The sequence below is a fragment of the Mastigoproctus giganteus genome, chromosome 1, assembly GCF_048544385.1.
Source record: "Mastigoproctus giganteus isolate SK-2022 chromosome 1, ASM4854438v1, whole genome shotgun sequence".
In the NCBI taxonomy this organism is placed as follows: Eukaryota; Metazoa; Arthropoda; class Arachnida; order Uropygi; family Thelyphonidae; genus Mastigoproctus; species Mastigoproctus giganteus.
The window spans coordinates 192,171,048-192,182,123 of NC_143575.1; positions in this window are offsets into that span (position 1 = coordinate 192,171,048).

Consider the following 11,076-nt stretch of genomic DNA (forward strand, 5'->3'; position numbering starts at 1 on the left):
ACTGGCACTTTCTACCTCACCACGCTTTCGCTCTAAGGCGATCACCCGTACTATCTTAAGACCAAATCCCTGTTTTATGCCTAATAGACTAAGATTAAAGACGCCTTGGAGACTTTACCAATCACCCCAAAAGTTTGAGAAACTGTTTCCTCTATTTCTTTGCTTTCTTTCTTTGAAGACGGAGAAAGCATTAACATTAAGTAACAGAGGTAGAATTAACGAACAAAAAGTATTCCTGGAAGGCGAAGGAGTAGAGTCTATCACTTTCGTTAATGTTGTATAGCTTTCATAAACCTCAAGCTTTGTAGCTTTAAATTACTTCAGTTCGAATGTCTACACCTTTTATAACTCTCATAACATGGAGATAATCACTGCACAGTCAGAATTTTGTCCGTAAGGATTTCGATGAGATGACAATAATCCCTGAAACGGTTGGCACGAAGAATCCGTTTTGCGCTGTTTATTTGTAGTACAAAGTTGGGGCAACTCGTGTTGATTTTTTTTCACAACACCGCGTGTCTGATGCCATTTTATTTGCCAGATCTATGGTATTCGGCAAAAATAAGGGGAGAAAAAGATTTTAAACAGTAGTTTCGCGATACCAAAGTGTCTTGATTTGTTGGGGAAGTTTTGACACAACGAAAACTACCTGCTAAGTTCGCCATCACGGTCTGCTGAGTCTTAACACTGGTCACCCCGTAGCAGTAAATCGCTTGTTCGTGTCATGTAGCAAATGCTCGTTGTAAAGTTGAGAAGAATGTGAAATATTTGAACAGAGCAAGTCAAGTGGTGGAAGTTTTCCTGGCTGTTAACCACTTTGCGATTTCCTGTATCGAATGATTTTTAAGGGGAAGAAAAACGGTGAAGCCATCATGTTCGTTTAGGATATGCCAAAATTGTTGTAGATGAGTTTTGGATCTTCTTTTGGCTTCGACAACCTCTTAATTCTTACGGTCCAGTGAAGTTGTCCGCGCGAACTAATCTCTTATAATTGAGGAAGTTGAAACGCTTTTCTCAGTGAACGTTAAAATCTCTCCTCTTTTTTATCCCTCTCTCTCAAGAAAAATAAAATAATTCCAATTTACCTGCGCACCACACCACTTAAAAGAACCGTACTAATCTCTATCTACAGAAACATCCCAACATTTCGAGTATTCCAAACTATAGTAATTATATTTTTTCGTCGACCCAAAGGGTTAAAAAAAAAAAAACTCGACTCACTCCTAATATGAAAAAAGAAAAAACAAGATTGAAGTGTGTCGTTATCAGTGCGCTGGGGAAAAAGGGTCAATGCTCGAATGATTAATATGGAATGTAATCCTTGCCCAACATTAAATCAACATTTGAACATATCGGTAAAATAAATATGTTCCCCCGTGATGGGAAAAGTTAATGATCCACGAATAATGTTTTTATTTATGTGCTGCGGCGATCATTTGTTTAGCATAAACACGGTCTGTTACATAACGCTCATGCGGCTGTCAGGCCAATTGGTATTACGGGACAATTACTCAAGTAGCTAACAGTGAGACACGTTCGCTCGATGTGCACCTCACCAATCAGCCACTTTCTTCCGGCTGCCCTCGCTCTGTTTTTATTCATTCCACCGAATATTCTCCGAGACGTATTTTGACCTCCCACCGAAAATCACCGAGATGAAATCTAAGTTATGAGATAATAAAGGGAAAAAAATGATCAAACTCGCACAGATATACAAAATGATAGATCAGTGCCGACGGGGAAGAAGGGGGAGGAGGAGGAGGAACTCTACCCCTATTCTCACGCTGATGAGTAAGTCCCACTGAAGTTATGAATATTTTGATTTCTGTGATTTATAATTAAGTTTTTCCTTGTTTGGGTGAAGAGCTGATTCTTATTTTAATTATTTTCCTTTTTGTGATGATTTTTAGTCTTATTATTTTTTCCTCTTGTTTTGCCGATTCGATTCTTGTTCCTTTTAATCTTTTTGTGATGATTTGATTTTTATTTTCCTCTTTTTGTGATGATTTGAGTTGTTTTTTTATTGTCCCCGTTTATGACGATTTGATTTGATTCTGCTTTTTCCCTTTCTTGTGATGATTTGATTTGCTTTTTCCCTTTCTTGCGATGATTTGATTTGATTCTGCTTTTTCCCTTTCTTGCGATGATTTGATTCTGCTTTTTCCCTTTCTTGCGATGATTTGATTCTGCTTTTTCCCTTTCTTGCGATGATTTGATTTGATTCTGCTTTTTCCCTTTCTTGCTATGATTTGATTTGATTCTGCTTTTTCCCTTTCTTGCTATGATTTGATTTGATTCTGCTTTTTCCCTTTCTTGCTATGATTTGATTTGATTCTGTTTTTTCCCTTTCTTGCTATGATTTGATTTGATTCTGCTTTTTCCCTTTCTTGCTATGATTTGATTTGATTCTGTTTTTTCCCTTTCTTGCTATGATTTGATTTTTATTTTCCTCTTTTTGTGATGATTTGAGTTGTTTTTTTAATTGTCCCCGTTTATGACGATTTGATTCTGATTTTTCCCTTTCTTGTGATGATTTGATTTTTTTTATTGTCCCCTCTTATGACCATTTCATTTGATTATCGTTTTAGTTTTTTCCCTTTCTTGTGACGAGATGATTTAATTCTGTTTTTATTTTTCCCCGTTCTTGTAATGATTTGATTTAATTCTGTTTTTCCCTTCCTTGTGATGACTTGATTATGTTTCAATTTTTTCATCTATTTGTGATGATTTTATTTGATTTGAATCTGTTTTTAGGTTTTTCCCCTTTCTTCTAGTGATGTTATTGTTTCAATTTTTTATCCTTTCTTGTGATGCTTTCATTATGTTTCAATTTTCGTGATGATTTCATTTGATTCTGTTTTTAGATTTTTTTTCCTTCCATGTGATGATTTGATTAAATTTCAATTTTTCCTCTTTTGTGATGATTTTATGTTGTCCCCCCCCCAAATTATTTTGTCCCTATTTAAACATAAATATACAGGTGTATTTTGTTTATATATCTGCAATGATTAATAAAAACATACAATAGAAATATAAAGCAGTACATTGGTTGGTTTCGCGAACTGCATTCTGTCGTTGCCCACTCAAAAGTTCTTGCTGGTACAGGACATACAAAAGTAAGAAGGACATAAATTCATTGAATATATTATTTAATATTCATTTTTTAGAGTTACACACATTAACTATTTTTGTATTCGTGTTTTTGTATCGAATCGCTGCACGCGTACACGAAACAAATGATCTCACCCTGCATAAACACATCATCATGGAGGTCACGGCATTGATGATTCCAGTCTCCAATATTAGCAAATTGGATACAGAGGTGTTTTACCTTACAGGAAAAAGTCAAGCAGGGTTACGTTGGGTGAGAAGGGTCAAGGTGCCGGCCGATATAACGACCAGGAAAAATAACCGAATAGTACACACACGCATTCAGATTCCAATAAGGGGGATTCAACTTCCTTGATGGAAGATAATCGTGAACTGCAGGTGGTCAGGTTGTAACAACAGTGTTCTCCAAAAGGCAAAATAGGCCGATAACCTTGCCATTAATGAGGCTATCCGCGCATTCACATCCTAACATACTAAAATGACCAAATATGGATATTTTTTTGCTGATATAAAGAAAAAAGTAGTTTTCCGTGAACAAACTTGGGTGAACGCTGGTAGATTCTCTCCATGATGATGATTTCTAACAGTTAACGTTGTGGAAGATAATTAGACTGAATGAGGTATACCAATATACTCTTTTGCACCAATGGTATGGTGAAAGTGCAGCGTTGAACCTCATGAATCCTGTCCGCCAATTAAGTGCTGGAGGTGGTATCATAGTGTGGGGATATATTAGGTTTGGTTCGGAATGGAGCCACTCCTATCGTTAGAAGGTTGTGCTACCTCCAATAAATTCTTTCTGCCGTATAGGACAACTTCACCCTATAATGGTTCATTTTTACCTGGATTGAGATGAATTCTTTCAAGATGACAAACGCAGCTATTCGCTGTGTAAAAAAACGTATCTGAATGATTCGAGGAACGTTCCAAAGAGATCCAACATCTACCATGGCTGCCTAATTCTCCAGGTCTGAATCCAACCGAGAATATCAGGAATATGTTGGAAAGAGCAGTTGGGCTTCGCATTTCTCTACAGACCACAATACAGCAGCTCACAAATATCTCGATGGAAGAATGGTCAAAACTTGAGCTAGACTTCCCAGTGGAATCCATGCCACGACATTTAATTCGGGCAAGAGGACCCTGCTAGATACTAAATAAAGGCTCCTAATATTTTGACCAGTGAGTTTATTAAATTTATTAGCTCGATATCATCAGGGATAAAGTCTTCAACAATCAAATTCCGAGGACGCTTCTGCAGAACCATCTGCTGCTATTATTTATTATAAATTAAAGCGAAGTACGTTTTTAAAGTCATCTATTAAGAAAAATGCATATCTTTCGTAGCCAGTTCTCTCATCGACATCTTTTGAAAAATTTCTGACGTAGCAGACTATCAAGTGTGCAAAAGGAAAACTCCCGAGTTTCTTATTCGGCTGTCTTCAATTTTTCTTCTTCTTTTTCGGTTTAAAGCAATCGCTAAGCTCAAAATTAAAAGTGCATACTCTGCAAGGCTTTTTCGTACGAAGAACTGACAATCACTTCTTGTGGAAGTATTCAGGTGCTAGTAAAGCCCTCGTCGTGGCGACGATGCAGCAGATGTTGCTGATAACCAGTCCACGTGAATGAGATCGGAGTTACAATAAAGAACACCCAAATGGAAATTTCTTTCGCCCATCGTTAACTCTGTTTAAGCCAATTCCTCTCTCTCTTTTTTTTTTTATGATATAATGTTTCACTGAGGAGTTCATTATATCGAGAGAGAGAGAGAAAGAGGTAAAAGCTCCGGCTAAAGACTTAACCGGGTCGTCAGATGGCGGGTGGGAGGGGAGGGATGTCAATGAACGCCAGTAATTAAAGTATCATCTTGAAGCCCTTTCACTGACAGCTTAATTGATTTTCTAATTCCTCCGGATTTCTAGACCAATTTCTTAAACCCATCTAGGAAAGAAGCTAAACTCGTAAACATATTCATAAGTAGTAGTTCCAATGGTGGCCGCCAGGCGGCGCAATTTTTTTTTTTCCCCCTTTTTCCCTCTTCTCGAATTTTGCGAAGTTTTTGATATCTAGAAGCTAAAATTGCAAACATATTCATAAGTAGTAGTTCCACTGGGGACCGTCAGGTGGCAGTGCACGATATTGTATTGTTTAATTATTGTAGAAATTTGCTAAGCCTTTTCTCGATATATTTGTAAAGCAGACTGCGATTTTTGCACAAAGGTGCATTAACACAATGATGGGGGTGTGGTTCTTTTCCAAGAAATACATTAAGGGGGATAAGTTTAGTATTATCCAGAAGACAATTAATAACCAAAGCACTGATGCTTAAATGATTATCAGCCAGGTGTAGATCTCTATCTGTCCCTTGGGACAGATAGAAACTGTGATTCTAATAAATGGAAAATGGAGGTGTTAACCAGTCCATAGGACTACTCTCACTCTCTCTCAGAGAAATTCGTGGTACCCACTGGTGGACAATAAATGTGATTGACTTGACATCGATCTCTGTGTACTCTAGCCTAAAAATACGCAGTGATTTTTGAGTTGTGGGAGAAAAGAATTAATAGAAATGAGCCATTTTATTCCTCTCTATTATTTTTACTAAGCTTGTAATACGTTAAAAGATCCAAAAGACTTGAAAAAACCTTAGCCGCAGAATAAGCCACACTTTTCTTAAGAAGAAACGATAGACAGAAACCAAGAGGGCCACTGTCTTACTATAAAAAAAAAATCCACATTGCAAATAAGACATAATCACCAGTGAAGAGAAAAAGGATTCGTTGTGCACCAGCTGTGGATGATGTATGATACATCACCATCACTTTATGCATCATTGAAACAAAGAAAAATATTTTTTTTTCCCCAGTCCACTCCCATTTGCTCACTTTGGATTCCAAACACGAAGCCTTCACTTAAATATGTCATTCTCCACATCATCAGACCAAATTACACGCAACGAATATCCATATCAAAGACCCTCGATGAGATTCTCGGAGGAGACAAACTCAGCTTCATGTATGCATAATGGTCAAAGCCTGCGCGGGCATACACGCGTATACGAGAAGCGCTTCTTCAAAAGAATCACGTGTTTCTGCTTGTCCCGTTAATGTCGTACTGAAGAATAAATAGGTCGCTTATGATGAGTGGAAATTTTTCGGCATTCCGAAAGATGCCTGCACTATCTTGTCTCGCTTTTATATCAATAAAGTGGACACGTAGTCTCGTGCTCTTGCTGATATTACTCAACTGTCTCATCTCCATAGATTTCCTGTTAGCGATGCTCTCCAGGGAGGGGAATGATGGGGAAGGGGGGGAAAGGAGAGAAAGATGAACGAACACACAGATACAGAGAATGGACAGACAAAAATACACGCGGATGAACACGACACGGATATTCTTCCATTAGCTCTAAGTTTCAGGCACGTTCTGCGCTGATTACAGATGCTTATTAAATATTCATGAACCTTCTCCGATAATAAATATGATTAATAAATCTAATTGTTTCCATGGTAATAGATATCAGACAATATCGATGCGGTGGATAATATACATAGGCTCTAACCAATGTGCACTTAATATGCCATCTGGTAGCGAATTGTGGGATGATTTATCGGATAGTATTTGAAAATCTTACAATGTCTTAAAGGGATACTGTTGACTAATGAAGAAAATTCAACTCGGACCTCATCTTCTGTTGCGCGTGCGCCATGATGATCTACTCAGCACTTAATAATAAAGAAAAAAGAAATATGCAGCACCCAGACTGTCCCGACATTATTTAGAATTTGACTATGAACTAGATAGATAGCTAGCCAGCTCTTTTGAAAAAAAAAAAAAAAAAGGTAAATTGCAGCCATTATCAATCCACTGCAGGATGGAAGTCTCCTCAACGATTCATGTGGAGGGAAATGGATCATAATTTGCCACGCTGGTCCAGTGTGGGTTGGCAGATCGATATTTAGGTCAGAGGCTTGAACCCAGGTCTACTCAAAGAGTGTGCTACTGCACTTGCGCCTCTGACCACTCGGCTACATTTTATTAAATGAGAGAATCTATTTAGGATATACTTCACATAAATTTAGAAAATTTGTGGTTGTCAATAAACGTTTTGGTTCCTTATGGTTACTCAGCTGTGAGTTGTATGCATAAAGTTGTTTCTTGTGGGCATTGCGCAAATGGTGGCCACACTTATGCCGAGTATCCCAATAAAGATGATTCACCCAAATGTGTGAACTGTAAGCGAAGGAATACAGATTATGATCATTCAGTTAGGGATTTTCCGTGCTCCGAGTATAATTGAGCTTTAGAAATGACTAAAATGCGGACTATTCATGAGTAATGATATGATTGATGGTTCAGGAGATTGTAATAGTAGTTCAGATGTAATCTCTGAAGCATTTATGAACATTCTGCAGATTAATGGGCAACGTGCCCTTGCTGATGAGGAGGAGATTTGTGTTGACTGCGGTGGAACGTCGAGTTGATATAATATGTCTGCAAGGGCCGTACAAACTATTTCTAGTCAAATTGGGGTTACTTTATAAGGTAGTTAGTTATCCTCTATGTAAAAGTTTTGATTGAAACTGTCTCCAATTTCAACAGTTTTCTGTTGACGTTTTCAACAAAAGTTTTCCATAGAAAGGATTTTTCTCACAGTTGGTAATGCTAATATAGTTATCTGTATTGACTCCAATGCAAAGTCTCACCTATGGTGAGACTTTGCATTGGAGTCCTGTGGGTGGAATATAGTGAATTTAGCTGGGAAGCCGTTTATATTCTCTTTTGCACATGGTCATTCTGATATTGATATTAGGGTTGCATCAACAAATATGTTGAGGCATATAAAGAATTGGGATATTAAACTGGATTATGCAAACAGTAATCACAGAGCCTATAAAAATATCAGTATATAATACTCCTTGTACTTCTGAATGTGGATTCCTTTATGGCCTCAAGGGATTAAATTAAAACTGTTAAATGGGAAAAATTCAAATCATCTTTATACCTCGATTTCAGTCAGTCTACCATTTCTGATCTCAATTCTTTAAATGTAGAAGAATATGTTCATTATATTCTTTCATTTATTTTTAGGGCTTTGTTATATTCTGCACGTAGGAAAATAAGTAGACCTAAGATTGTTAATTGGTGGACTCAGGAATTGAGTAGAATGAGAAAACATGTATATATTGCCAGGCGAAATTAACCACCTGGATAAATTTGGTTATTACCGTTGGCAACACGGAACCTTGGAGACTTATTTATCGTGTGACTCGTAACAAATTAATTGGTTATGATGTATAATATACAGTTAGATCTGGTCAAGTTGAGTCAGTTGATTGGTATAGAGCAATTGAAGTTTGTAAGATTCAAAATCTTACAGAATAAAAATAAGTTTGTTTTTATTAATTAAGAAATAGTCGCTCTTGTTGCTAGTGAATAAGAAGTAATATCATCTGGTTTCAATAATAACAAAATTTCGGCATGGAATATAAATTTAATGGGTAGTAAGTAATAAAAGCAGAGTCATTAGCCATCAACTTCCGTTATACTCGGGAACAACAAAGAGAAAACTATGGCAAAGCAGCATGGGTCCAAACAACAACAGGCAAATTAAGGTTTATGCGGAGTCGAACTTAGTAGAGACGAGACAGCCAGTCGTAAACAGGAAGCGATTTCTTGACCAGCACATAAGTTTCCAAATATAGGTGCTGTGGTCAGAAGATGTGATTTTCGTGGTGGTAGAACGCTACTGGGACAAAGGCGTTATATGAGAGGGGAAAGTTGTTTTTTGGATAATCGGCAAACAACTAAGGGCACACCGTATGGCAGCAGATCTAGTAAAATTGTAAACAGGGGTGTATTGAACACGTGCTACTGGGCAGGCTGAGTATAGGCCTTCTAACAAACCAAATGAGAAGAATTCGTAAATGAATATAGGATTGGAAGGAGTCACTGAGAATAGGCGTGGCGAAATCGGGAGTAAGATGAAGGAAAAAGGCAGTGAAAGGATTGGAAAGAGACACAAAGTTGAGATTTTTGTCGGTGTGAGTGAAAATGGTTTAACAGACAGAGTTGAAGTTTTTTGTCGGTGTTTCTGAAGGTGAGTTAGTCAAAGACACAAAGTTGAGATTTTGTTGGTGTGAGTTAAAATAGTTTAGTCGGTCAGAGTTGAGCAAGTGCTGACCAGTTTAAGATGGTATAGTCAGTCAGTGTCAGTAAGTTGATTAGTTGTAGTATAAATTAGTGTTGGAGAGAAGAAAGGGGATCCAGTTAAGATGTAGCAGTTAGTCAATCCGTCAGCCAGTAGCAGACAGTTTTGTTTCAGTAAAGAGAGTTCAGAGTTTTTTTACAGAGTTCAGTAAAGAGCAGAAGGCAACTAAAATAGTTGAGAAAGCAGAATACGGCGAAGTTATCTCATTGTAGGATAAACAAGATGTCTGATGCCCAGGAGATAATGGAACTGAAGCTGATAGAATCCGGAGCCGGACCGAAGGGAGAACAAACGTGCTGACCAGATGAAATGAATCGTTTTTTTTTTTTTTAAGAGCAAAGGTACTCGAAACCCAAGAAGCAAACCCGAAAACTCCTGTCGAACTCTCCAAGGTTTGTGAGATGCGTTCCAGATGGAATTGACCTGCTGTTCAGTGCGAGAAAGATGAAGGATATGCCGCAGAGCCCTCGAGATAACCAAGTAAGTGGCTAGTTACATAAGTATTCTCATACACACCAAGAACTGTAGGAACCCCGAAATTTAAATAGCAGGACTTTTAAAAGATACGTACTGTGTATAAGAATTACTCAGTTGTAAGGATAAGTTATTTTAGGATATGTGCTGAAGGACATTAGCCAGGGCAAGTTAATAGATATATAAATAATTTTGGAAGGGAATACATATATATAAAATATTTGAAGTAATTGATGCCGTGTTTATAATTGCTTGATAGGCTACAATTAAATATGTTTTGGAAGGGAATTAGAAGTGAGTGATTCCTGTTAATAATCATTGTGATAAGTAAATGAATAAGTATTGAATTCTGTAAGAAATAATAGAAAGAGGATTGATGTTTTGTTGTTAATGGTTTTAATTGATGCATGATCAATATATGTAGGTAATAATAGAAAGGGATCGATTTTTGTTATTGATGGTTTTAAATGATGCAGGATTGAATGTATACAGAAGGGAATTGAACGGGATTGGTATTGTTATTAATGGTTTTAACTGATGCATGATTAAGATATATATATAAGAAGATGAGACTAGATCATGTTGTCATATGTTTGGGTTTAATCATTTTGGTTTTGATGTATTCATGTAAATATGTACAATAAACTGAATTTTATATATAACCTTTGTGTGTTTTTTTGTTGTTCTGAGTACCAGCCTATCCGTAGGGAATTAAATACATCTAAGAGCTTTTCCCCTTGAACCTAGAATTTTCTGTGAAGTTAATAGTCAAATGCGCAAGTGGGGAGTTATTGTAAAGGGGAACTAATCACAAGGGGATAGATAAAAATATATTAGAAAAAAATATATGTAATAAATAAGCTTCTTAAAACAAGTTAAAACTAAGCATTTGTTTCCAGAAGATGATTTGGAATTAGAGAATACTGATCAGGGTAAGATCCGTCAGAATAATAGTTCATATGGTGGTGATTTCAATGTTGAACTTTTCTCTTTGACGAAACTATCAGCTGCAGTTGCAAAATTAAATGTTAAAAAACGTCCAGGCATTGATCTTATTTGAAAATATGGCGATTATAAAATTCACCAGGCTCTAGAAATAATTTGGAGAAACAAGCTAAAGTTGTAATGGTAGATCTTGGGCTTCAATAAATAAGTTTAAAATATCAACGTCGAAAACAAAGCTTTTAAGAAAAGAGTTGATATTCACCGACCACCTAGAGTTTTTCTTTCAAATAAGTTGATTCCACATGTGCAAAATCTGAAATATTTCGGAATCATTC